Source organism: Apus apus, chromosome 1, assembly GCF_020740795.1.
Source record: "Apus apus isolate bApuApu2 chromosome 1, bApuApu2.pri.cur, whole genome shotgun sequence".
Lineage (NCBI taxonomy): Eukaryota > Metazoa > Chordata > Aves > Apodiformes > Apodidae > Apus > Apus apus.
This window is the reverse complement of record NC_067282.1, coordinates 58,308,460-58,330,258: the sequence shown is the minus strand read 5'-3', so window position 1 is coordinate 58,330,258 and position 21,799 is coordinate 58,308,460. Positions and strand designations below refer to the sequence as shown.

Sequence of the window (21,799 nt, the reverse complement as noted above, 5' to 3'; positions counted from 1 at the left end):
TCCTAAATAATTTTACCCCTTTTGTGAAGTGCTTTTATTTTTTTTCTTTTTCTGAAGGGTCTGGTTTTTTTAGAAGAATTTTCTGTAATAGTGCATCCTTTCCAATATCACTGTAAAAGAGATGGGGCATCATGAGAACCAGACAAGGAAATTCTGTTTGCATGACTATTACTTCTGCTCTTCATGCAATGGAACAATATGAAATTATGCTAAGATCAATATACAAATACAATTTAGAAAACTGGTTGCTTATTTTTCACTGCAGTTTCACTACAGTTCACTACATCCTACTGTTACCAATATTCTTCCCATTTAGGGTACAAGCACTACAGTCAAAAGCTCTTTTACCTGCGAGTAATGTCTGCAGGATGGATGCAGAATGCACAGGTTTCTGCAGCAGCACAGCTTGGGTTTCTCTTACATGTAAAATCTAGTAATTGCTTTTCCTAAAGCATTCCAAACCCAGCTTTTTAGCTATCATGTTTACTAAGGAAATTAAAAGCTGCACTGCCTAAACAGGATTATTGGGGTGTGAAAGCCTAGGGCATTCTCTTGCAGAATATAGAAGTCTGTTCAAACTGGAAGATGACACACTTATTTTCTGATTTATATCACATTCACAGTCAAGTGAAATCACACATTCTAATGAAAATCACTGCAAAACTGGAGATAGGATTTAATTGAAACTTGAGAGTGTGCACATGTCCATTTTGCAAGTTGCCTGAAGCCTTTTTTCCCTGCAGTATCCCATCAGGTGCTTAAGCTTACAGTCTGTTTGCACATCCATTAAAGTTTAATTTTTGCCTACTAATGATTTCCCCATACCTATGAGCCTTCAAATGTATTTTCTAGGTTATAACAAGTTCATATTGCTTTGAGTGACAGAATATTCATAAAGGACAAACACAAAGTGGCACAAGAATGAAAAAAAAATATTTCAGCACTACAGAAGCTGGTTATCATTAAACATCATTAATTATATCAGTTTTAAATGGGGCCTCAAGATATCAGGGACTGCCAGCACTGAGGAGAGAGCAGTCTGCCCAGAGATGCTGTAGGTCTAAGTGTCCAAAGTCAAGCAAGCAGTGGGCTAGGTATCATAATGAAGTCAGATGAAAAAAGACAAACCATTAGTGAAACTAAACGGTACGTACTAAGCTTAAACCACAGCAGACTAGCTGGTTGCAACTGCTACGTGTCCAAATCCAATCAACTTTGGGCCTCTGCCTGGTTCTAAAATTTAACCTGCATCTTCCACATTCATCTTCAGCTAACAGACAATGCAGCACTAAGTGTTAACTACTGCACAGCCACAAGGGCTTAGTGTGTGGGAACCTCTGAGCTGACATGGTTGTTCCCCTTTGTCAGCTCACTCTCCTTGCCAGGACCTGCTGCCAACCTTCCAGAGGCCGGCTGTTTCATCCCTGCCACAGAGCCAGTTTCCAAACAGCTGTCACAGCAAACTGGGTTCAAAAACTCTGCTGCCAGCAAGTTAACTATCCAAGTATTTTTAAAATGCGGGAGGGGGGATTTAAAACTATGCCTAACGTAGACACACCACTTGTGTTTGCACTGGAATTACCACGCTTCTCAGATGCTTGAAGGAACGTTAGGTCAGCAGCTATATCAAGTTATATCATTTGCTTTGCTGATTTTAATTCTCATGCAGCGATAGAGCTTCCTTGTCAGATGGCTCACGAGTTGTTTTCCATCTTGTATTTTGGTAAATTGCAATGCAATTCTCTATCCACATTAATTCTATATCACAGTTAATGACAAATGAGTTAATCATGATGAAGTCTTTATAGAGGTTCCTTTGGGTTACCTCCTTAAGCTGCTGTCAGTATTACACAGTCATTACACTCAAATTAAGGGATCATTATTGCATATATTGAATATTTGGCTTCACAGCAGGTAAGTTCTGTTCAACACATCTAGGCTGCTGAGAAATAGTCTCCTTTGGTCCCTCCTCTCCAAATTATCACCAGCAGGAGAAAATCCAATGGGATTACCTTATGAAAATGTTCGTAGTATGACCTGCCTCACATTTACTTCCAGAGTGCTCTTGAGACTGCTCTGTATTTCACAGCAGTGCCCACTAATAATATGATCACACAGTACACAGCGATCATACTGCTCATACTGTGCCGCTTTTACAAATCCCTAATTGCCTGATGCAAAAGATATTATAGCCTGTACAGTAACAACCCCAAAAAGAAAAGGCTGCAAGCCATTTCTTTCTGCTGTTACCACCACCATCCCTATCCTGACACATCAGGTAACTGGATACAGCAGGAAACACCAACTCTGTTTATTCTTCTGCCTAGTGTCCTCTGCAAGGTGCTGTAAACTAGAGATGCACTGCAAATTTTCCCTGAGATATGCCAAATAATCTCATTCAGACAATTCCTAGGAGGCAGGTTGCATACACAGGTGACCACCTTCAAGGGTACGTGGGAACACTCTTTACAGCAGCACAGAAATAAACACTAAAATCCTTGGGGAAAAGTCATCCAGTTACCTCAGCCATCAGGGGATCTTGATATAAGGTAACTAAGCTTCAATTCACTTCACTATATACTTCTAACTTCACTTTAGAGTCGTCCAAATAAAAAAGGCAGGGTGAATTTGTCCACTGTTTTATTCCTTAAGAGCACGAACACCAAGATTTGCCTTCCTGTTCAGGTAGACCAAGCAGAAAACATGATAAAGGTACAAGCCATTGGAGGTACAGATTGGGTTTATACCTTTACCTGATTCTGAATTTGATGGCAGAAATACCCAGATGCATGTAAAACTAACTTCAGGTCTCTTAGGGCTCATATTTTTCATGAGACTCATCCAAATGCTTTTTGCCTGACTGCTTATGGATGCAAGAAGATTGCTAAGGGGCCTTTAGCTCCCCATACCATCATCAGCTGCCTTGGCACTGCTGCCCACCCCTCCACAGAAGCTAACCTTACACAACTCACAGTCTTCCAGCCCCTGCAGTGAAATCCAGTGCCCAGCATCCCTGGCACACTCTGTCTCTGTCAGGCAGTCTGGCACCCCTGACCTGGCTTCATTCCCTTGCCTGGTGCTGCACCATCTTCCAAACCATACCCCAAGGTCTGACTGCCCCCCCTACGGGTCCGAAAGGTTATTCTGGAAATGAAGTAGAAAAAAAAAACAAAAACACCATCCCTCAAAGTCCAGGAACATCTTTTAACTCTACTACCTTTTTCTCCATCGACAGCAAATAGCAACAGTAAAGGGGCAATGAGTGGGAAAGGTGAGGAAAAACAACCAGTGCTTTGCTTTTTTCCCCTTACATCGGATTACTCCCCAGATTAGCAAGATTAAATGTGAAAGGGAAGGTTGTACTGCATTAACAGTTTATGACTCAAGTGTTGCAGAAGTACTTGGCAGGAAGAAAACACATCAGCTAAGCAACCAAGGTGAGTGATTTCCTCTTAAATACAATTCCACCAGTGACGTAGAAGTTTAATCAGAATGGAGCTGTTTGAGAATGGCAAGCTTCAATAGTTCCACCCTCTCCAACAAATGCTCATATATTTAAAAATACATTGTGGGTTTGTGTTTTGTCTTGTTTGTTGTTTTTTTATTATTTTTGAAGACAATGTTGAATCACTGTTATAAGCCTATTATGAACTTCTCAGCGCTCTGAAAGAAATATTGGACTAGAAGTGACCTTCTTACTGTGTTCTGGGTGAGTAGGTTTAAACAGAACACAAATATTCCCATTGGAAACCACTTTCCTGGCTTGGCTTGAAAGAGTTCAGTGCCTGGATCTTGTTTAAAAAAAGTATGATGGGCCAAAGTCAGAGACTACTCAAAAGAAAAGAGAATTAAAAACAAAATAAAACAAAGAAACCCAGCATGACCCATAGACTGCCCCAGTGACAGTTTCACAGTATTCTGCAGTCACACTGTGACACATTTCTAACACGTTTCATTAATAAAAAGATACTATTTTCTGTACAATTGTGCCAAAAGAAGAAGAGAAAGCGGTTTTGACTTTGAAGACACTTCTATGAGTTCTAAACTGAACTGCAGCACAAAGAACACCACTAACACAATTATACCTGCATTAGAAGTCTATTAAAAAAAACAATAATTACATTGAACCAGGAGATGAACTGACTCTTTAAGGTAACTGAAATACATACAAACTCACATTTTCTTTGAGTGCCATCACAGAAAGATAAAGCAATACAACAGGTAAGAGAGTTTTGATTTAGAAAAAGAACCCACATCCTTTCCCTCGTTAAAAACACTTTTGTAGGAATACTTTTTATTCCAAAGCTCTTCTGATTATAGACCCATAAAAATCACATGCACTGTATCACTGTTTTATAGTTTTATAAATACCAAGCATATTCTCTTATGAGCTTAAAAATCTGGTTACATACAAAAATAATCATCTAGATGCAACTGTATCAAGACAACGACTGACAAAACATCATAAGCAAAAGTAACAAGACAAGCTTTTAAGGTTTAAGGGAGGGAAGTGTTTGCCAAAGAAGTGACAAATGGTGGTTTTCTTTGCTGTTTTTCTAGAAGTATTATTGACAGAGAAAGCAAACACAATACCTTAAAATATGCCAAACCTCATCGATGTAAGATAACTTTGCATTGTGTAGCACTTTTAAGACAAAATTCCAGCATAAGGCTGTCAAAATAATAGCTCCAAAGGGCCCATTTACATTTTCCTAGCAGCTAATGAATTGCCATGGAAAATGGCAGCAGGCAAGCTTATGGGAAGCATCTTTAAATCTGTTTTTCCTCTTTCTAAAGCATGAGCCCAAGCACTACGCTTGCTATGGAGTGAAACACTCCCTGTTGGCTCCAAACAAAGACTGAAAGAATCCTAGTGTATCTCTGAGAAAATTCAATAAATATTCATCTGTCATACACAAAAGGAAAATGAATGGAAAAAGTAACCAACTGCTAAGCTAAAAAAAAAACAAAACAGGAAAATACACATGTACAGCTTTAATCTGCATTTTACAATGTCTACTATAGATGCTTAAAAGAAAACTACACACAACAGTAAAGAGTATCTACTATCATTTTTTATGTGCCAACAGTTACTCTGAGACAGCAAGCCAGACAGAACCTAACTTCACACAGTGCCTGGAGTGCTCAGCTGCACTCAAAAGCCTCTGCACAATACAATAACATATCCTAATTAGCTCTAATAAAAGCCTCTTTAAAGGCACAACTTTTCATAGCCCTCTTCTGACCTCTGGGCAAACAGAAGAGAATATAAATACTTGAAATAAATTCATTACCAAACAAATTGCTTACTTTCTATCCAAATGGTATAAAACAGTCTCAAATAGGAAAATAGAGATTGACCTTGCACAACTGGAAAATGAGGTGTAAAGACTGATTGCCTTTTGGATGGTGACACGTGGTCTGGGTCTCAAATTTTATTTAGTCCCAGTCATTTTGATAAAACAATTGCAAAACAGTAATAGTGAAACCAAGGCATCATTAAGGGTTGGATCTTCGAAGTTCCCTTCCAATCTGAACTATTCTATGATTCTGTGATTAAACTGATGATTAAATGTTTAGCTAGCCAGAAGAACGTGGAGCACATGAATGTTGGTGACAAAGACAAGCTTATGTAAAGCTGATGACTTGGGATACAACCTAGCCTGATTAGCAAGGAAACAGCCCGGGACTTTGACAGTGTCACTAAAAAGAAAATTGGAAAGAACAACTCAAAAAATCCTCCTTCCTGAGAATTTCCACTTCAATTTAACAGTACACTCACCCCTCAACCCCACCCCTTTAGTTTCTATTGTGCAATCACGCTAAATTCTCAAGAAAAACTTTCTCTCAACTGCTCCCACCAAAAAAAATAAAGAAAAGACAGCATGTTCTGGCCAGGTTGCTAACCTAAACAATTAAGAGAGCAGGACGGTGGGAATGATACAACACAAGATTATTCTGTCAGGCATAGTATCAGCAGCTTGACAAGCTATGCCTCATTCAACCTCTGTTCCCCTTCTCACAAGCCTTCCTCACTGCCAAAGTGTCTGTGCAGACAGCTACATCCAAAGCTATGTGGGAGCACCCAGGTGAGGTAAAGGAAGGGGTACTGAGACAAAAAGATTACTCAGAGCACCACACTGTTGTTTTGGTCTCACTTTTGCAACTATGCGTAGCATTATTTTGATTATCTGCCAACTTCTGGGATTCCAAGCCACAGTCATATTTTATTTTTCCCTTCTCTGCTTTTCACAAAAAATGTCAAGTTTCTAGGGACCGCAGCATCAATTTCTAATGGCACAGGCATCGTTCTCTTCAGCTGTCAAAGAAGATGTAACCAGCTTAGCAGCTGTGCTTCACTGCTTCCACTCTGTTATTCAAGTGATAAATAAGGATAAACATTTGACTCCACAGTCTGAGTGAGACCCTTATTATGCTGTTTTCTACTGAACAATTCTACTGCAAAGAACAAGAATCTGAAGTGACACAAGTACACCTGAGCTTCCAAACTGCTTCACATCTCATCTTGAGCTACATTTCAGTGGGCAGGAACTTAAGCAGTTTATGTATAAAATATTACATACCTTTTCCTCTCCACTGACAATTTTATAGAAAATTACTTTGCTTTCAGGCTGATATTTGTCTTAAACACAACAAGTGTGTATTTCTCGAGGCAAGGAAATACCATACACTTAAATCTTTCTGCAAAAGAGTTGTCTCAAGGCTAACGTAAAAAAATTTTGCACTCCTGTAAATTTGAATGCACTCTCTAAGATCAGTCATTATGGACAGTATCTCAGGAATTGACATCTTGATGATTTCAAATGAAGTCTTGTTTGAAAGATCCCCTTTAAACTAAATTCAGGATCAGAAGTGTTTTCCACACTTGCTTTTTCAGGAAACATCATCTGAAGGTCTAACTATTAAATAGAATTTCTGTTTTGCCTGAGACTAATTTGGGCATCTTTGCTTTATTTATCAGGATCCACTTCCAGAAGCCTGCTTTAGCCAGCATCTGAATTATAGACTATCAGCAATGCGCAACGTAAGAATATTCATAAATAGAGTGAGTTCCAACTCGTTTATATACTCCTTAAATTCCCTAATTCCTTCATTCTGCTACAAACTTCCTGTATGACTTCAGACAAGTCATTTCACTGTACCTTGGTTGTCTTCCACAAAATTGAAATAATTACACAAGACTTTTATGTATGACACGTAAGTGCAGGGGAAGCTCAGAGTGAAGTGCTCAAAGGCAGACAGGGTTGCAGAAATTATTTTAATAATATTTCTGAAAAAGTTCTATTGAAGAACAACTTCAGTGGATAATTTTAATCAAAAAATTGCATTTTGAACAACCCACACAAAACAAAGTGAAAATAAAGGAAAGAGAAGAATCATTGTCTCCTACCCTCTCATAAGTGTCCTTGCTTGTTTTGGGGACACTCCCCTTACCTTATCCCCTCCCAAAAAGTGGTGTCCTAGCATACCTCCTGCCTCCACTGACTGTTTTGAGCTCTTCAGCTTGTCGACATTTCTATGCTCCTGCCCATAGTGCTATAGAGAGAAAAATAAAGCCACAAGTATCCCGTTCTGCCCTAAAGCCTCATGAATAAAAGACACTAACACCATAAGTAAAAGCATGGTAAGTTGTTACAAATAAACCATTACTACGGAGAAAGACAAGTATGCATAATAATAAAGTACAATGGAATAAGCAGTAGAAAACAGGCCCACGGAATTAAACACTGGAAATGAAACAAATACAGATCCCCATCCAACCTGCCTCTGAACATCTCCAGGGATGGAGCCCCCACAACACCTCCAGGCAGCCTGTTCCAGTGTCTCAACACCCTCACCTTGAAGAATTTAAGCCTGATCTCTAACCTAAATCTCTCTTCTTTCAGCTTAAAACCATTATGCCTTGTCCTCTCACTACAAGCCCCTGTAAAAAGACCCTCCCCAGCTTTCCTGTAGGCCCCTTTCAGGTACTGGAAGGCTACTATGAGGTCCCCCCGGAGCCTTCTCTTCTTCAGACTGAACAGCCCCAGCTCCCTCAGCCTGTCCTCATAAGAGAGGTGCTCCAGCCCTCGGATCATTTTCATGGCCAACTAAAAGGAATGCACCACATGAGTTTCTATTGATAATGCTGCTTTTGCAATGTGTATTTAAATTCAATTAACCTAAGGCAAATTATGTCTGTTGGATATAGCAGGATCTGGATCTAGGTGTGTTTGTATGGTTAACTTTTCAACCTTTTAAAAAAAATCTTTGTGTGTGATACTGCACATTTATAAAAAATAATTAAGCTTTGGATGTTTATTAAAGTACTTATTGAAATTCAAGGAGTCTTAAGAAAGGAATTTCCATGGAATACTGCCTTTTATATATTGTCAGTTTGATACATGGGCTCTCTTTCTCGTGTGAGAATGACTTACAAATATGCTCTCTGAGCCACCATATTGGATCCTGAGCTCTTCCTTGGAACTGAGATTCAAGAAAAATATGTAATTTGTATTTTGTGAATGAACTAATTTAATGCAAATATAAGGAAAAATAAGCCATTTTATTCAGTCAAACAGAATTCAGAAGCAAAACATGAGAAAAAGAGAAAAAAAAAATTAAAAAGCCTTATCAAGAATAATAACACAGAATAGAATAACCTATTAAAGCTGCCCTTTTAAGAACTTTTCAACATGTCAGCTAAGGTAGAGAACCCCAGAGATCTGAAAACCAGTAAAACCACCTTCTAGGAGAGCTGCAGTGCAATGTGAACTAATTATGGCTAATGAGCTCGTAAGTGAAAAATAGGGAAAAAAGTTCTTCAGATTTAAAAAAATAATGCAGCTCTGCAGTTACAGAAAAGCCTTGAGACCACAAGTGAATCTGAAATCAGTAATAATCAAAATTAGTAAGAGCAGGACATATAGAAGAGAAATGGAAGAAACAGGGTTTATGAAGAAATTAAGAAAGAGGGTTTATAACACAAGGTTGCAGATCATGAAAAAGGAAGAAATGAACAAAAAATTGTTCAGGTTGCATTTTATTTTCAATTTACAGTACAACACAAGTTTGGTTTTTTTAAAAGGAAAAATTAACAACAAAAACCAAACCCTGAATACCTTTTTCTGGTATATACCTAACGTAGCATCCTATTTGAGTTAATTTTTGTCTGTTTGGCTTTCCCAAGACAAAGCTCTCCATTACCACGTCATATGATAACAGCCTGTAGCTGTGGAGCGACCTTGAGAGAAGTGATATGTGATACCTGTATGACCTTGTCAGATTACTTTTAGATAACAAGCTTTATAATAATTTCAACTTACATCTTCAAACTATTTTTACCTCCACTATTCTAGTTTAGCAGCCACTTCAGAATGACTTTATGAATACTCACTTTTATGGTCAGAAATGGAGGCATTCAGAAATTCTCTGGCAAAACAAAAGTCCCACTGAAAACAGCCCTCAGCTGAATCTAATCTGATTTAATAAACCACTTTGGATTTAGCTTTCAAAGAACTGAAGTGAAATCTTGCCTGACCTCTCAGCAGGTGGCTGGCAGCCTGGAGTACTGACATTCTGAAGTTGGGGTAGGTAGACGTAAGCAGGGACATAGGACATCACTGCTATGTAACCTGCACCAGTGCCAAGATCCTGAAGCATTTAATTATCTTGACTGCGGGTGTTCAGAGACCTGACAGCTCTGGGAGCCCTGCACACAGCGAGGAACCTGTTCTGGCTGCACAGCTTGAGCCACTTGCTGCTCCATTAACCAGGCCAACAAGTTTCACGCATGCTGGTGCCATTCTCAAGATATAGTTAAATGCTACAATAGAGCAAGCCTGCCGAGGAGGTTAATATTTAAGAGGAAAGTCCTGGTTTGCCTCATTTGCCCCTGCTTTTCACAATCCTGCTTCCCTATTCCAGTAACATAGAATCATCTTCTCTCTTGGACCAGCTGAGTGGAGAGTGCTCAGGGCGCCCTGGGCCTCCTTGACTCAAAGTGAGGCACAAAGCAGAGCCTCTCCAGGGATGTCTTATCCGGAGCAGTGGTTCTGGGAAGAAGATTGCAACCAGGTGGAATCTCAGTAGGATACCTGCTTTCAAAATAAACAAAACATTTGCACAGCAGCATTTCCTAATTGGACTTGGGGTGACGAAAATGTGTATTTATTTTGTATGATCAGCCTAGAATACAATCAGTTTTTTGCAGATTTAGAGTTTTTTCACTGACTGACAATACCAGCTTTCAACAAACTTAATTTGGAAATCTTTCATTTCAAGCCTTTATATGTTAATGGATAATTAATATCTATTTGTTTTCATGTCAGCTCTATGCTCTAGTTTAAAAACCTCCTCCACCTTCTGTATTGGATTTACATACATGGCAATGCGCTGGCACTGCTGGGGGCTGCTGGGGTCTGTTTTGCCCATTATGGTAATTGGTAAGTGATCTCCCTGTCCATATCTGGACCCACTTTTTTTTTTTCTTTTTTTTTTTCTTTTTTTTTTTTCTTTTTTTTTTTTTTTTCCCTCCTGTTCTGTTAAAGAAGGCAAATGAGAGAGCAGTTGGGTGGGTACCTGGCAGCCAGACAACGTCAACCTTTCAAACTTTCATAATTTCATTAAGTCCTTACCCAAAAATCTATTTTTAAGAAGTGAAGGAGCTATTAAAGAACTGCAATTCCAGGAAAGAACTACAGCATCCCTGAAATTCTTTCCTCCCCCTTCCCAGCAAAACTTTACTAATTTGAAAAATCTTTCAATAAAATATGGCAATTTTATCATGAAAAGCAGGTATTTCAGTTCAAGTAGTATAAGTAGTAACAGCAGTACCACTGCCACGTCTACCAAAAATAATACACTTCTAACAAAAAATAAGTGTTGACTGGAAGTTAATCAGGAACAATAAAACAATGAGAATAGGTTTTAACTACCAACATTGTCCTAGCTACTCTCTTCTAATATAAAGCATAATTTTCTTTTGTAGAATCCACAAGGTGGCCACAGTTGCTTGGGAAACCAGGTTTCTAACACACACATTTTTTAAAAAATCTAATGAATGAGGAACCTAACATGAATTATACACCTAATGCAATAATCTCATTCATTTTGAAATAGAGTATTAAATCCAAGACTACTAAATGTGTTCCGAAGTCTAGTTTTAGATCTGGCCAGACTGAAACAGATACAAAAGCCATAACTCACTTTAGTCTTGTGGTGGTGCAAACACCCCCCTCACTCTTGAGCCACTCAATACTTGGTAAGATCCCCTTCCCAGGCCACAGACTAATCTGAGGCAAGTCAGGTATGGCAGCAGTGTACCTGAGCATTGAGACAACCCTTTGATGCAGCTGGTTGCTGCTTCCCCTATTTCATGGGGACAACAATGATATCTTGATTATAAGCAGTGGACCGGAGCATTCAGGCACCCCCTTGATTCACCTGACTCCTGCTCTTCCTTTGAGCAACTGGAAAAGTGATGATCAGCAGCCACCTCCTGACAGTCTAATATGTCTGCACTTGGGTCATAGCCCAAAAAGGGGTGATATCAGAACTCTAAAATTTAGCAAGTTCTGGGCCTATGCAACTGGCAGAAAGTATTGGAATATTTCATCAACTGACTTGGGCCAAAATGGAAAAGTACCTGACAAAAGTCAATTATCTCATACTCTATAAACAGTGATTCGAAGGGAGACCTTTTGAATTCTCCTGGATTGCAGTGGTCTGTGGCCAGAATCTCCCCTGAGTTGAAACACCACTCAAGTACCACTCCTTGAGGACCATCTGCTGACAAAGCTGACCTAAGGCTGGGGAGAGTCATCCTCCTTGAGTCTCAACTATCGCCTGTTGAGGAATGCCAATGCATTGTGAGTATTTAACCTAAACTCAAAGAGGGACATCTTAACTAGAGGCTAGCCTCTTCCATCCACCTCTCTCGCTATGTATCTACACATCTGCCTTCATGAATGTAGGTCCATATATATATACTTCGCTGGATCCAAATTATTTCTGTAGTAAGTTAACGTGAATCTTATTATTTGCGAATTAATTCACTGTTTTAATATTAACATTTTACTGAATCACTTGTTAAATTTTAAATTGGTTAATGATTAAGTGCTGCTAAAATTAAAACTTTTGATTAATACATTTTGAATTGCTGCTAAAACATAACCGTGTCAAAACATTTCATCTGTGACAGGTCTCTGGGGAAACTGGGTCCAACTTCTGCCAGCCAATGACTGAGAACCTCAAAGGCCTTGTTGGGGAGACCATGTGGAGCTAATCACAGGATTGGAACTTTACTCATAACTGTTTAGCCTCTGGTACCCAAGTCATTATTTTATGCTAATATTTCAACTTAATATTCTGTAGTTAGATTTCAGTTACTCCGATAACTACGATTTTTATTAGTACACACTTCATAAATCAAGACTATGTTCACATCCTGTATACTCTACGTTGTTCTGATCACTCCATCCACACAAATACAGCATAACGACAGAAGGTACAGGTACTTACAGTCTGAGCACAATGCAACTTCAATACTGAGACACTGTGAATATGGAAATACCAGTAAATAGGACATTTGTTATTGTTTTTCATAACACAAAACCCAAACATTGCCTTTAAGTATCAGGTGGGAACTTTACAAGAAAACTGTGGGGTTTTTCATGGCACATCATTAAATTTTGGAAACTTTTGACACAGGATTTTGTGCATGCTAAAAGTAAATAGAAATAAGAAATGAGTCTACAAAGTATTTAAGAAATACATCTATCAACAGCTTCTAGGCATCCAAGTGCTATGACCTGGATGGCCCTAGAAAAGAAAAATAATCCCTGTATATAAGCCCAGTTTTTATATTCCCTTCTTAAGTATCAGCTTCAAAACATTGCTGGAGACAGGAGCAGCACCTAGGAGGTCTTAGGCAGTATTCCACATGGCAGTTCTTCCACATATGTGGACACACACACAAACCCTGTTGGATACTTATATTTAAATGTCTTGATAAAAATTAAAATATCTTCAAAACTGGTGCTTTGTCCTCACACAACTTACATGGATGCATAATATATATGAGTAAGCATACACCAACAAAAAACTAGAAAATATACAGTGCACCCGAAAAATTGAGCAGAAGGAAACTATGCAGCTATTCAGTCTAATCTAATACCGTTTTAAATTCCAAAAATAACTTGATATAATAACATTTGTATCAAACAGATTCAATGAATTTTTTTAACTGTTACTAACCGAATTCTCATCTCAATAAAGATTATTAGCAATTTAGGTGACATGCTGAGTGCCTACTTTAAAAATATATGTATCTAGCATTTTCAGAATGGGAAGATTTTTCATAATGGAAAGATTTTTCAAAGGGTGAGTTATTCTGGATCATTTCAGTCTGGGTGATAACTTCCTGAAGCAAATCTATGTCACATTTAATGATGTTTGCCTCCAAGTATCAGATATTTCTACAAGACAGAACTAGAAATTCAGGTGAACAATATAAAAAAAATACAAAGAGAGAATTTTCATTTAAGAATTTTCCATGTTAATGTAACTGAGGCAAGAAGTTCAGAGGTTTAAAACAGAAAGAATAAAAGGCAAGTCAGAGCACTTGACCGACAGTGAATTTTATACAATGATTCTATGAATTTAAGGGTCCTACTTATGAAGAAATTAGATTCACCTGTTTAAGACTAAGATTATGCTAGCGTAAATTACAGTGTAATTTGGAGGATCTGGCCACCGTGTAAGCACTGAAAACTATGATTAGCAAATTTCATATCCACTTCTGAAAGTACAGGAAAAAGCATGAAAGAAACTGACAAAATATGTCACAAATCCTTCACTGTCCTTCCCCCAAGAACAGTGCCGCCATTGTGCAGTATTTCTAATTTAAAGTCACTAAGTTGATAAGAGATGAAGAATAATAAACACAATTATTTTGAACATCTTCTTTTCTTTTGAGCCGGTATTATTTACACTAAATATGTTTACAGCTCCTCCTTCAGAAAGAAAGACGACAGATAATGGAAGATAACTCTTTGTAATTAGTATTTAGAAAACAATATTGGCTCTTTTTAAGATTTTATGTTTTGCAGAAAACAGATTATAATTTCTAACACAGACCAAACATTCTCCCAGTTTATATGAAACCACACAGCTCAACTAACAGCTCTGGGGCAAGGTAGTTATGACTTCCATTATTTGTCTAGCACTAGATAGTACACAGCCCTTTAAAAGTATTTATCCATTTTTTACCACCTTTTAAGTGTCAGCACAAAGTAAAGATAATAAACTAAGAGAAAGCTGGGAAACAGCATCAGTACTATCCATGCTATACCAATCTCTGAATGGAAGTGTTGGGATTTGTTCTTCTGGTAGCTTTACTGGACCGTGCAGGGATCCTCCCCCAGTTTCTACTGCTGCTTTCCCAGATTTAAGGGGTTGCTGCTTTCCCAGATCTTCATTGTTAAACTCTTCGCCAACCTAACGTCAGCAACCTCATCAGGAGGTTGCTGCTCCTCATCCAAGGCCATCAAAGTGAGCTTGTTTTATAAAGATTTTGCAAAAAAGTCACAAAACTGGTATAGACCATCTTGACAGATCTCAGCTAACAACTGGCTACATGCCTTTTACCTGGCATCTTGGCAGTGACCACTGGTTGGTGTAGCTGGAAAACAATGTCCCAAATTGTATCAAGTCCAGGAGCACATGTAGTTGTTTTCCTGTTCTGCAGGATAAAATCCACCTCCAGGGCACATGAGCAAACAGATTTTATGCAGGTGAATGGCAAAAAGAGGAATGACAGCACATAGCTTCAGTGAAGTGCATGGACAGCAGGTACCTCAGGCTGAAAGCACGAGGAGCTGCCCGTTGCCATCTGCTTTACCTGGTGAGAGCAGATATGCAGCAGATGTCCCGATGTCCCCAGCTGTGTGCTGCGGTTACACACCGGGCAAGAGAGACCAAGACCTGGAGCTAGGGGCTCTAGTGTTCAGCACTACTTTTGGCCACCAACTTGACCTTAACCTTGGAAAACTTGTTTTGTGGGAAAGTTCACTTAGCATGAAGGGGTTAAGTCAGGAGAAAAATACAGGTATAAGCCGTAAGTCAGTCTTGGTCAACTCTTTTTCCCCACAGCTTATAAACATCCATATTCCCCTTTCAAGCACCCACAGAGGACACTGTATCATCTCCTCCTTCTCCCAGCTGAGACACACGCATAGCGATGGTATCTGAATATAGCTGCAAGCACACTTTGGAGAAAACTACTCATGCTAACACTGAAATGAGCCTTATTTTTCCCTCAGTTACACTTACTTAGTCCTTACTGAAAACAGCAGCTTATTAGTTTTACGCGTCTCTCCTTTTCCCAGTTTCCTGTGAGAACTGCAGTTATAGAGCACTGCAATGTACTAACTACACCCTGTTGTTTGGCTTGGCAACTTCAGTGTTCAAAAGAAGCCTTTTCTTAGGTGAAAATCTGATTTAGTTCTCAACTCTTTCTTCACATGAGCATTGCATACTTTCAGTTTTGTTCTTAGGAAATTCATGCCTTTCCTCTTATTTTAAACTAGTTAAACAAAAAGCAACACAGCTACAGAAAGAAACATGATTTTTAAATGATTTTTCAAATCAGGAATGAGGATTCTGTTTGTCTATGACAACCAAGAAATAATTTATTGGTGAATAAAAGACACAGAGAAGTTAGAAAATCATATTCTATAAGTTTCCATCAAAACGAGCAAAGACACCGTTACATGCCATTCGTCTTTCTGTAATGAGATAGCAAAGCAGTAAGTGAACATTGTCAGCATCAGAATTAGCTCTGTTTGCACGTAATTTAAAGCAGGTAGATAAATAAAGTTATAAACTCACTGTTCAGTGGATACTAGAGATTTTATTATTTTACCATGTATGCAACCCAGGTGGGTGGTTAATATCTTGAAACAGGTCCCAAAAGAGCTAGCAAAATGAAATTGTGAGGGACAGAATTACAGTTCTATGTCTCACAAGTAAAACTGGTATTTAGGATTTTTAAAATATATTTATTGTCTTTCATAAAAAACAGAAGTAAAAGTCAGATCTCAATAGACTCAAATGATCACGTTGGGAAAATACGCAGATATTACATAGAACTACCATCTCAGAATTTATGCTGTGTGTGCAAGAATATATATAAGAGGCAGCAATAAGGAAACTGCCTTCATGATAAAACAAACAAACAAACAAACCAACAACAAAAAACAACAGTAGTCTCAACAGTCTCCATCTTCTTAAGTGACTGAAGAGGAGGTGACTTTACTCCACATTTTGTGCTGTACAGGAGCTCTGTACATGGACTGAGAAAGATGATCCCTAGTTTGTGATTGTGCTCAGATTCCTGAGTATTTCACATCACCCTACAAGTTCTGTTTCACAAAAAGCTTTGTTGACACCACATTTTTGAAAAATAAAATTATGTTGTACAGTGGAAACACACAGCTCTCATCTTCACCCTAAAGGCTCAAATAGTCTCTTGGACAGCCTCTGTGATTCCAGGGAAGGATGTTCAACATCAACTAGTAATATGTTTAGATCCTGATATTGTCATATATACATTTGAAAAATAGACATCTGATGGTCAATAGTGTGAATTGCAGTACTACAATTCATTCTAAGAAAGAGGTAGCTGTCTCTAGTACCTATCAGAAACAAAACAAAAACCCACACCCCAAACAAACAAATGAAAAACTATCCAAAACTCCAAACCAATAAATTTTTAACTTATAAACAGTTTTAGAGTAGTGAAAAGTCTAGCATACTCTGGTATAAGCATGTGATCAAAATTATTAAATACCTGATGCCTGTCACCTATGTAACTGTTTGTGCAAGGTTTTAGTCTTTCACACTGAATTCCATTGCATTTTACTTTCCATTTAGAGAGCCCAGAAACACGTGCAGTTATTTTGGCTGATGGTGTCTTTTTATACTACAACTATTGAATCACTTCAGATTACACCTAACTTGTAGGGGATACATATATTTTTCTTTCTCTAACTTGCTCCCTGTGAACTTGTTCAGGAACGGAAGGTCTGATGTTATGAGTTAGTTATATAGGCTAAAACCTGTGAATGTAAGCTACATGTCTTCAGTGTTTGACATATAGCAGGTTTCTACGCCAAAGGATAATGTTTCACAACAAAAGGCAGTGGCTGTTTTGGCCAAGAGGGATATTGGTTGCTCCCTATTTGATTTTGTGAATCAGAAGAGCTTGTGTAACTCAACCTGAAAGGTTTTAGGTTGAGATTCCCTTATGATGTCCAGAACATCAAATGTTCATGATGTCTGTGAAAGCTTCCCAAATACCTGCAACAAATAGTAGCCCTTTGTGGCAATTGGATAGTTCTGAATTTACAAAGTCTGTCTCAATGACCACTGAAGTAGGTTAGCACTATGGGAGGCACCTAGAATTGGACTCAGTATCTTCCTAGGCAGCCAAACAGAAGATTAATTTGACTTATCATATCATATCTTATCATATCTCAGTAGCATTTCAGTTTAAAGTCTTTTCTTTTCATCCATACAAGTTTATGAGAAATCCCTTGTGATCACTGTGAGCAAGCGAAAAAAAATTCAAAATGGTTCAGACCAGTAAAACACCCAGCACAACATTTTGTCTCTGCCATTGACAACTGGAGGAGCTACTTAGGGAGGGAGCATAAGTCAAGGCTTCCTGCCTTCCCTTCTCTCACCTGCTTCAGTTAACTCCCTAAATAATGTCCTTTACTGACCATCACAGAACTAGGAATGCTAGCATCTTTTGCCTGTTCCCTTTAATATAGGTCTGTGGGCCTACTGCCTGTGAATTTGTCTCTAATCTGCCCCGACGCCCCCTCTGCTACTGAAACCATGCCAGAACCAAACCAGCACAAACTTTAACTCTTCTTTTCATCTAGTATTCTCAAAATGAGTAATCCCTGCTATACTAGTCCTGAAGGACAGCTGCTTCCCCTTCATCAATTCAGTAGCCTCTCTCTGATGCTCTACTTCCCTCCCTGAGTTGTAGTAACCTGACCTACACAAACTGTCAAGATTCAGGCACACTAAAGTTCTACATCACAGCAAAATACAGAGCAGATATTCTCTTCTTCTCAGTACCCTTCCTGATGATGCCCACCATTTTAACAGCTTTTTTTTGGCTGGTGCTGCTACACACTAAGCTAATGATATCAGGGAATTGTTCATGATGACTCCAAGACCTCTACTAGTGCAGACCTGTCAAAATTAATGCTGAACTTTCCCAGGGTGACATGCATGAGCTAGTTCTTGTTTGTAGCCATCTGTAAGTGGAACTGCAGTCTGTTTTCTCTTTGGCTCCTATTTCCCCTGCCAGATGAATGCACTCAAATGAAAATGTGATACCTGGTGCATTACTGTTGCCAAGGAAGGCAGCTGCAGTGCCACCTGCCTTTGTGTTCTGCCTAGAACTAGGAAGATACTCCATACAAGTACTGCAAAAAGATAGAACAAAGTACTTCAGGACTGGCAGCATCAGTCAGCATCATCAGTCTTGATGATGCAGGCTTAAGAGTTTATGAAAGACCTTTTGTATAGGACATCAGCTTTCTGCACATTTTCATCCTTGAATTACTGAGCACAGCTCATATACTAATGTATCTCATAGTGTACAATTCACCAGCTTTAAAGTTACCATCTCTAGAGATTGAGGATATAATGTTATTTCAAATTTCAACATTGTGACATTTTTTCAGCATTTTATTTTTTAAATTAAATTAATACAATTGAAGTAGTCCAGTTTAAAAGTTCTGTCTTCTGATTGTCTGTCAGGCTGACTGAATATTTACTTTGGATCATTCTAAAATGCCAATACCATGATACTCGCCCTTCCTCCCACACTGTTTAGTATTATCTCTTAGCTTATTGTTAATCCTTTTTTCTTCATTGGGAACAGAATCCCAAGAAGGCTTAATTCCTTTTATTAGAGTAAAAAAAAAAAATTAAAAAAAAAAAGTTTTTAAAGTGCCACTGTTTATAGCATGATGAAAACTTCTGACAATCCAACAGCTTAATAGCAAACTGAACCCACCTAAAAAATCTGATTTGAAGTATTTATATAGCATGGATTACTAAAGCATCCAATCCTTCAACTTTTTTTGTATGGCTGAACTTCTAATAAGGCAAACCAGACCATCATTCCAGCAATTACCAGAGGATTAGCTACCCCCTAACTAAGGCTCATCAAAAAGCACCAAGAGGTTGGATAAGCCATCAAACAGCTAAGCTGAGTTAAGAAAGTTGGTCTGTGTAGGAAGGTTAAGATGCTAAGATGCATTGGCTACAGGAAGAAAACTGACAATGAGGAGCAGGAATGAATTCTATGTTGTAAAGAACAGAATAGAAGTCTTTAGGTCGTACAGATGGGTCTTCAGCAGGGGAACCAAGGTTAGGAGGAAGTATTGACTGGTTTTGCACAGCCATGTGAAAGAAAGTTGAAGCCCTGAGAAAAAGAGTCTGGGCATAGAGCCATGTTTTCCTAAGCTCAGAGGGCAGGCTGCCAGCCTATACTTCTAAGTTGCAACAGATTTCTCTTGACAGCATCTCTGTGGAAGAGCAGTATTATTTCTCTCATTTGAAGAAGGCACAATCTTACTGTCCTCAGGGTTAGAATAAACGCTGTAGAGAAATGTGATTAGTATCTTATACTTCATTCAGTTCTGATGAAAGTTTCCTATTTAAACTAGGTCTCCTAGGATGTAATATCTGGGGGGTTCACAGGGAGCTTTTTTAAGTAGAGAGACAGGGAAGATGGAGGAAGAAATGTCCTGAGTGTTCTGTCATTCAGTCTTCAGAGAGAAAAGCTGGCATTGGTTTTGATTTGTCTATTTGGGGGAAAAAAAAAATTGTGTTCTACTACATTATTTCAGCTTCAGAACTAGATTGCCCACCATCTGTATCTATAAATACCTATCCTTTGATTTTTCACAATATCTACAGATAGCTTGTGCAGAAGAAAATAAACTCAGTGCCCTAAGAAAACAAAAGGATAAGTGAGAATTAAAAAAATGCACATATGTAAAGAACGTGTAACAGAATAAAACAATAATATTCTTCCCCCGCAGCAACAACAAAAAGTATCTTACAAAGTAACTTTATCCCTCTCATACCTCCAGATCAACATAAAGCACTGATGAATAACCTCAGTGGGTACTTGACCTCTGCAGCTGCCATGCTCTGCTACTGCCACTATTGCAGAAAGGCATTGCCCCCCCCAGACACACTAATCAACTTACATAGTAGATGATTCAGCTGTCCCAATTCCTAAACTACATTCTGAATACCTTTCACAATTGATAGAAGTAACTTTTTTCCTTTATTCATAGATAAAACAATCAGGACCACGACTCACGAGATTACAGAATTGTGGAATGGTTTGGGTTGGAAGGGATCTTAAAGACCCTCTAGTTCCAACTCCTCTGACATGGCAAGGGGCACTGTCCATTAGACCAAGTTGCTCAAAGCCCCATCCAACCTGGCCTTGAACACTTCCAGGGAGGGGGCAGTCACACCTTCTCTAGGCAACCTGTTCCAATGTCTCATTACACTCAATGTAACAAATACTCTCCTCCTGTCCAATCTAAACCTACCCCCTTTCAGTTTAAAACCGCTGTGCCTTGTACTGTCACTACAGTCTTTGGTAAAAATCTCAATATATGCAATGTATGCTTATATGCAAGATGGACAGAATGGCCACAATAATGTCTTCTTGGAGCCTTCTTTTCTCCAGGCTGAAAAACCCCAATTTCCTCAACCTTTCTCCAGGGGAGAAGTGCTCCAGCCCTCTGATCACTTTCAAGGCTCTCCTCTGGATTGACTCCAAAAGGTTTATGTCTGTCTTGTATTGGGGACCCCAGAGCTGGACACAGAACTCCAGCTGGGGTCTCATGAGAGCAGAGTAGAGGGAGAGAAATACCTCCCTTGACCTGCTGGCTACACTTCTGTTGCAGCCCAGGACACAGTTGGCTTTCTAGGCTACAAGCACACATCGCCATTTTACGTCCAAAGTGACAGGAAGAATGAGTAGGATTTGTGAAAGTTTCTGTGGTTTTAAAGACAACAGCAACAGTAATTACCATAAATGCTCTTCTGTGAAATGACTGTGGATTTCCAAATCCTACTTAGGTGCACAAGGAATAGGCTATATGGCCCAGCTGCATCTGAAAGAATTACAACATACTCAGAATGAATTTAAATGCTCAAAGTAATCACAGCTTTCTGTCACAGCAGTCAAGTGTCTGTGTCAACAAACATCTATGGACATTTAAATTAACCTAAAATTGTTATTCTTATTATAACTTAATATCATACAGACAGAAAGCAGTTAGAAGTTCCTCTGTTAGAGGTAAAAAAATCCTAGCAATTCTGCTTAATATCACAAAGAAAATTACCTAATCTAATTAAAACCCACTATTGAATTACTTATCAATACATGCCTCTAAGAAGTATATACATAGTCTGTGGTGACAGCTTCTCATCAGTGACCTGCAGTATAAGCAATGTCCTGTTCTATTGAACAGAACACATTTCAGCTGACACAGCTATGCTCACAGCATGTAGTGTTTAATATTTGTAAATATTAAGGCATAAATATGACATCCCGAATCTCCTAGGAAAAACTTTGTTCACATAAAAAGCAATTTGAATGGAAATTTTCAAGTCCTATGTGATTTCTGCTGGAGAGAGATATTCAGCCAAGAAATTATGTAGAACACAGCAGCATTTTAAA

General features: G+C 38.7%; 1 protein-coding gene across 2 annotated transcripts in view; it reads right to left on the bottom strand.

Moving 5' to 3' along the window:
- The window catches only part of MYO16 (myosin XVI), a 365,593-nt gene that overhangs the window by 302,803 nt on the left and 40,991 nt on the right, over window positions 1-21,799 (bottom strand). Inside the window, exon 1 of one of the 2 annotated variants that reach the window (XM_051608258.1) lies at window positions 21,147-21,164. The exons of the other annotated variant lie outside the window; for it this stretch is intronic. The gene's annotated coding sequence lies outside the window, so the exon portion shown is untranslated. Of the gene's footprint in view, window positions 1-21,146; window positions 21,165-21,799 lie in introns of those variants that run through there. 2 annotated transcript variants of the gene reach the window in all.